Source organism: Carassius auratus, unplaced genomic scaffold (assembly GCF_003368295.1).
Source record: "Carassius auratus strain Wakin unplaced genomic scaffold, ASM336829v1 scaf_tig00011381, whole genome shotgun sequence".
Taxonomy (NCBI): Eukaryota; Metazoa; Chordata; class Actinopteri; order Cypriniformes; family Cyprinidae; genus Carassius; species Carassius auratus.
In genome coordinates, this window is record NW_020524198.1 from 1 (window position 1) to 7,500 (window position 7,500).

General features: G+C 41.3%; 1 non-coding gene across 1 annotated transcript; it reads left to right on the forward strand.

Moving 5' to 3' along the window:
• The first annotated feature begins 100 nt into the window (after positions 1–100).
• On the forward strand, positions 101–172 carry trnah-gug (transfer RNA histidin (anticodon GUG)). The gene has a single exon. It is a non-coding gene; the product is annotated as a tRNA-His (tRNA).
• The last annotated feature ends 7,328 nt before the right edge of the window (positions 173–7,500 follow it).

Consider the following 7,500-nt stretch of genomic DNA (forward strand, 5'->3'; position numbering starts at 1 on the left):
CTGATTTGCGTAATGTCCAGTCCCTCTACGATGGACCAACACGCCGCTGATGCTTCTGGTATTCGGGCTCCAGGGCTTGACTTGGGTGAGCCAGTGGCACACCGTGATCGTATAGTGGTTAGTACTCTGCGTTGTGGCCGCAGCAACCCCGGTTCGAATCCGGGTCACGGCAACACTCTGGCGTTGAGTGTATGGGAAGGTTGACAATTTTGTACCACCTCATCTTTCTTCTCTATTTTACATAAATATAATATAAATATAATATATAAACATAATTTAATATACGGGAGCAGTTAAACAGTTTATTAGGAACAATCAAAGCTGACTTTCAAACTAATTTTATTTTTGCATTATTACTCCAGTCACACAATCCTTAAGAAATCCTTTTAACAATCTGAATTTCTAAAAAAAAAAAAAAAAAAAAAAAAAACATTTATTGTTATCATTATTATTAATGTTGAAAATAGCTGAGAATATTTTTCATGTTTTTTAGGGTGGTTAATTAAAAGAACACCATTTTTTGTTACATTTGTTACAGTTACATGTATTTGTTACATTTATATTATTTACATCAAGCTTTTGAGTGGTATAGTTTTGTATATTGTTATTGAAACTTCATAATATTTAACTTAATTATACATTTAGTCAAGAATTATAGTTTGGAAAAAGTCTAACTAGTAAAATGTTTAGACGTTATGTGAAAACTAGTACAAGTATATAAATAAATATAAAGAGACTTACTCATGTTTATGATCTCTGCTGAATAAAGTGCTTCATTCTTTTTTTTTCTGAGGAAATCCATTTCTCAAATCCTCAACCACGTCACATCTTTTTGGGGTGAATTATGTGTTATTCCTCTCATCGCGAAGCAAACAGTAAAATAAAAGCACTTGAACAACAGTCTGGCTGCTTTTTCTTCTGTGTGGGCGTATTCAAGCCGCGCTTCAGTTTGAATCTGAATAGAGCGTTCAGCGCGGGGGCGTGGTCACATTAGATATAATGAAGGGAGACGTGAAAAAAGGACATCGCCTTGTTTTCATATGGATTACTGTTACGTGTTCAAAGATGTTAAACGGGATGATTGCGCAACACTTGCGTGAGTTACTGTTGCTATGAAAACAGGCAGTAAAAACAACCAGAAAGACCAGACTTCAATAATACAAGACCTTTAATCTTTAGTGGACGCAGTTACCAGGACCAAAACAAACAATATAAAAAGGTGAAAATATTAATAAAGAATAGAATACAAGAGTGTCGTCAAATTAATTAAACAATCAAAACATAAATACCATAGCTAGTTTACTCAACCTCTAAACTAACTAGCAAAGTAAAATGTAGAAATAAACCCCGAAATCTTCAGCGGATTCGCCGCCTTAGATAAACTATTCTAACTAACAAACATAAATACAACAGTGACGATCACTCTCCGCCTAGCTAACAGTACCAACAAACTGCCTACCGTTGGTTCACGCTGTACATTCCACACTCGGCAGAATACACTCAGTAGCAACACATTAAATGCGCTAGACAGATTATGTTACACGCACAAGCAAATACAACGTCAGAGTTAACAAACACGGAGTCTTACTCACATCACAGAGACTAGGCACAACTCAAACACTAACAAGGGGAACAGATCAATTCACATGAGCTGGCTGAAATCTGGCGAAAAAACAATCTTCCGTGCTCCTTGTGAATGGGCCTTTTAAACCCGGCAGCGCGCCATCGGATTGGTCCACCAGCTTCTATGACGTGTGTGATAGTAACGACACACCTGCCGACCAACCAATGAGCACCACCTGAAAGTAATGAACACACACACACACAAAGACAAAGAAAAACACAAGTCCACGTGGAACGTAACACTTCCCCCCTAAAAAAAAAAAAAATAATAATTTTTTTTTCATCCTGTAAGATGGACAAGGGCACAGTAGCCTAAGCTCTGGATAAAGCGTCCGCAATTATATTATCCGAACCTTTCTTGTGTTCAATTACTAAATTGTACCCTTGTACCATCAAAGACCAACGCATCAGCCTCTGATTCTGGTTGTACATGCGACCTAAAAACACTAGAGGGTTGTGATCCGTGAAAACGATTACAGGCAAAATGGTTGAACTCACATATACATCAAAATACTGTAACGCCAATAGTAAAGCCAATGTTTCCTTTTCAATCGTAGAATAGTTCAATTGATGTTTATTGAACTTACGTGAGAAGTAACATACTGGATGGTCAATACCATGAGCGTCTTCTTGCACCAGCACTGCCCCCGCACCAACAGAACTTGCGTCGATTTCAAGTTTGAAAGCTCGTTCAACATCAGGAGCTGATAAAACAGGTGTGCTACATAGTAGAGCTTTGACATTATCAAAGGCATTCTGACACTCATCGTTCCACAGAAAAGTGCATGAAGGGCTAAGGAGTGACGTCAGAGGATTGGCCACAGTAGAAAAATTCTTGCAGAAACTCCGGTAATAACCGGCCATCCCAAGGAATCTACGAAGTTCCTTGCGCGTAGCAGGAACTGGAAACTCTGCAATTGCAGTCACTTTTGCCTCTATTGGTCTTACCTGTCCTTGACCCACTTCTTTGCCCAAATACGTAACTGTAGCTTGACCAAATTCACATTTGGCCAAATTTAATGTCAGTGAAGCTTTATCCAGGCGGTCAAATACCTCTCTCAACGTTGAGACATGTGCGGACCAATTAGGTGAATAAATTACAAGATCATCCAAATACGCACTACAGTTTCGGACACCCGCAAGCACAATATTAATAAGCCTTTGAAATGTGGCTGGGGCATTGCGCATGCCGAACGCCATAACGCAATATTGCAGGAAGTCATCTTGAGTCACAAAAGCAGAAATTTCAGATGCACGTGACGTTAAAGGCACCTGCCAGTAACCTTTCAGTAAATCTAATTTACTGACAAATTTAGCGGACCCCAGATTGTCCACACAGTCCTCCATACGAGGTAGCGGAAAACAATCAGGAACAGTTACTGCATTTACCTTTCGATAATCCGTGCAAAATCTAGCGGATCCATCACTCTTAGTCACAAGCAAACACGGAGAACTCCATGGGCTAAAACTCTGCTTAGCTAGACCATTTTCACACAAATACTCAACTTCAGATCTCATCACAGAACGTTTAAAAACATTCATTCTATAAGCATGTTGCTTGATAGGGGCGGCATTACCCACGTCAATGTCATGTTGCAGAATAGTAGTACGAGAAGGAACATCATGAAATAACGAAGGAAAGTCATGAATTACTTTTTTCACGTCATTTCTATGAGACTCGGACAGATGAGACAAATGAGAATCTAAATCAGCCAGCACCTCAGAGTTCTTCAACCTGGCGCACTGCTGATATGTGTGTCGTACCAAAACTCCATCATCCTCCTTGTCCTGCATAGCAGTGAAATCCAATGTCTCGCACGCAAGCGCAGCGGCACAAGATGTACTCGACTCATTAACTTTCAGAACATCTTGCGATGACTCTCTAACATGATATGCCTTCAGCATATTTACATGACACACGCGAGATTTCTTTCGGCGATCTGGAGTACAAATCACGTAATCAGTGTCACTCATTTTTCTAATCACTTCATACGGACCTGAAAATCGTGCCGACAAGGCAGAACCAACTACAGGCAATAAAACAAGCACCTGATCACCCTCCTTAAAATGCCGTTGAACAGTTTTACGGTCGAATTTATTCTTCATTGTCACCTGAGCTCTTAGTAATGATTCTCGTGCCATTGTACAAGCCTTGTGCAGTCGCTCACGAAATTTACTCACGTAATCCAGCACCGTGGTTGTAGTACTCGACTGGCTAGCTAGAATATCTTCTTTAAGCATCTTTAAAGGACCCCTCACAGTATGACCGAAAACAAGGTCAGCAGGACTAAATCCCAAACTATCTTGTACTGCTTCTCTAGCAGCAAACAAAACTAAAGGTATCCCCTCGTCCCAGTCTTTACTCGTATCCATACAATACCGGCGCAGCATCGCTTTCATGGTCTGATGAAACCGTTCCAAAGCTCCTTGGCTCTCTGGATGGTAGGCACTCGAAATTCTGTGAGAAATGTTCAAAGTCTTTAACACTTGTGTAAAAATCTTTGACAAAAAATTGGTACCTTGATCAGACTGCACAATCTTCGGTAATCCAAACATTGAAAAGAATTTTACAAGCGCATTACTAATCACTGGCGCCGTAATTTTCCTCAGTGGTATCGCTTCGGGAAAACGCGTCGCTGTACACATTATTGTTAACAAGTATTGATTACCAGATCTTGATTTAGGTAGGGGGCCAACACAGTCCACAATAACATGCTCAAAAGGCTCTCCCATCACTGGTATAGGAACAAGCGGTGCGCGCGGAATCACCTGGTTCGGCTTACCTGAAAATTGACATGTCACACATGTTCTACAAAATTTGGCCACATCAGCCTTCATTCTGGGCCAAAAAAAGTGTCTCAGAATTCGATGGTACGTTTTCTTAATACCTAAATGCCCAGACAAATCATGATCATGAGCCAGCGATAGTACTAAATGTCTATAACACGTAGGAATGACGATTTGGACCACAGAAGTCCAATCCGAATCACCCCCAACATCCGCACACCACCAACGCATCAGCAACCCATTCTGCATATAATAAGCATTTCTCCTCTTCCGTGCCACCTCCACAGGAACGACAGAGGAAAAACACTTTTGCAGAGAAAAATCATCCTTTTGAGCTGCGATAATTTTCCCACTAGTGACTTGTAATTCTAAATCATTTGGCTTCAAAACAATGACTTTGTCATCGGGCTTATCGATCTCAGCCAACAGAACATCGTTCCCAACCGTAGGTACCATGAAAGTGGAGGATAAATCGTCTGCATCAGCAAATTTACGAGTTTGTGCTCGTGTCACAGCACAAACAGAAAAAACCTCAGGGAACTTCTCTAACAATTCATCAGTGTTATCCGACAAAACAGGTTTATCACAGACTTCCAGCAGAGGAAAAATTTTACCTCCTGCTATATCATTACCAAGAATGAAGTTCACTCCATGCACTGGTAAACTATCACGCACTCCAACCTTCACAAGCCCTGAAAACAAATCGGACTTCAAATAAAGTTGATGCAAAGGAACCTTCATAGTACTCATTTCGAGACCGCGTACTAGCACGTGACTTCCGCAAAAAGTAAGCTCAGAGAATGGTAATGTATCAGCCACTATAAACGACTGCATCGCCCCTGTATCCCGCAACATAGTCACCTTGACTTGATCCAGAGGTTGTTCACTAACAGACACAAATCCTTCCATCAGGAAAGGCTGATAACTAACACCTAAGTCATCATGACTCTCACAGTCCGTGCGCTCAGTCTTAACAAAGGCGACACTTTTAGTACTGGCACCCTGCTCCTTGCGTTTTAAAACCAAACAGTCAGCAATAAGGTGTCCCGGCTTACGACAGTAAAAACATTCCCTCCCTTCCTTAGCTTTTGGAATATTTTTCGAACGCCATTGATCTTTCGAAACAGCAGGAACAGAAAAAACCTTTTCATTGCGAGCAGGAGTAAAAACACCCTTGTGAGTCAGCACAAACTCATCAGCACAAACAGACGCCTGGGACAATGATGTCACCTTTTGCTCATTAAGATATACCACAATACGCTCAGGAGTACAATTTTTAAATTCCTCTAACAAAACCAACTCACGTAAAGCTTGAAAATCTGACACTTTATTCGATGTGCACCACCGATCAAACAGCATACTCTTTTCTCGTGCAAATTCAACGAACGTTTGATCTGAAACTTTCCTATGATTCCTAAATCGCTGCCTGTATGCCTCCGGTACGAGCTCATAAGCCCTCAAAATTGCTGTTTTAATAACATCATAGTCTAAATTATCTTCCAAAGATAATGCAGCACATACTTCTTGAGCTTTTCCTGTTAACTTACATTGGAGCAGCAACGGCCACACATCCCTAGACCAATGAAGCATGGAGGCAACTCTCTCAAATACATTAAAATATGAGTCAACTTCAGCCTCTCTGAATTGTGGAACGAGAGAAATGTGTTTACTCACGTCAAATGTACCTGAACTCGCACCTGACGCAACAGCAGCCGACTGCACAGGTTGATCAGATGACACAGAGATCAGACGGGGAACCGGTGTGTCTCGGGCTACTCTTAACTCCAACTCACGCAACCTGACTTGTGTGTCCGCCTCGATTTCCAGACGGCGGACTTGAAGTTGCAAATCCAACTGAGCTCTACGATCCTCTGCCCTCTCGCGCTCTTCCCGTTGGGCTCTTGCTAAACGTACTCGGAGGCGCGCCTCATCTCCAGACCCAGTCAGAGTCGGAGAAAAAGGTTCGAAGGGCGGCAAGACTGCCTTGGCTTCGGCACCCTCCGCCTCCCCGGTCTCATTCTCATCCTCTTTACTTGAAGGGCAAACTTCAGAGCTCAGAGGATGCATCTCAGACCCGTCAGCCAGCTTCAACACACCTAAATTCCTCAACTCCTGTACTACCACATTTTTAATTTCACGCTTAAGCTGCTGTTTAGAAACTTTAATGTGAAAATGATCAGCAATGCTCAATAAATCATCCTTCCTACACTTATCTAGTTGTTCAACAGTTGGTGCATTCGCAAAACTAACCAGATCAAAATCAGCCATTCTAATTAAACTTACCACCACAAACACCAAACTCCAAAGTAACCTCATAAATGGTTTTATAGGGTCCAAAATCTGCACTCCCTTTTCATACAAACAATACCTCGCTCATGGTTGCTCCACCTGCACACAGCAACAGCACTCACAAAACTCATCCCAATAGAGAGAGGGAATATCCCATTAAAGGAATATCCCACCGCTGCCACCACTAAATGTTACGTGTTCAAAGATGTTAAACGGGATGATTGCGCAACACTTGCGTGAGTTACTGTTGCTATGAAAACAGGCAGTAAAAACAACCAGAAAGACCAGACTTCAATAATACAAGACCTTTAATCTTTAGTGGACGCAGTTACCAGGACCAAAACAAACAATATAAAAAGGTGAAAATATTAATAAAGAATAGAATACAAGAGTGTCGTCAAATTAATTAAACAATCAAAACATAAATACCATAGCTAGTTTACTCAACCTCTAAACTAACTAGCAAAGTAAAATGTAGAAATAAACCCCGAAATCTTCAGCGGATTCGCCGCCTTAGATAAACTATTCTAACTAACAAACATAAATACAACAGTGACGATCACTCTCCGCCTAGCTAACAGTACCAACAAACTGCCTACCGTTGGTTCACGCTGTACATTCCACACTCGGCAGAATACACTCAGTAGCAACACATTAAATGCGCTAGACAGATTATGTTACACGCACAAGCAAATACAACGTCAGAGTTAACAAACACGGAGTCTTACTCACATCACAGAGACTAGGCACAACTCAAACACTAACAAGGGGAACAGATCAATTCACATGAGCTGGCTGAAA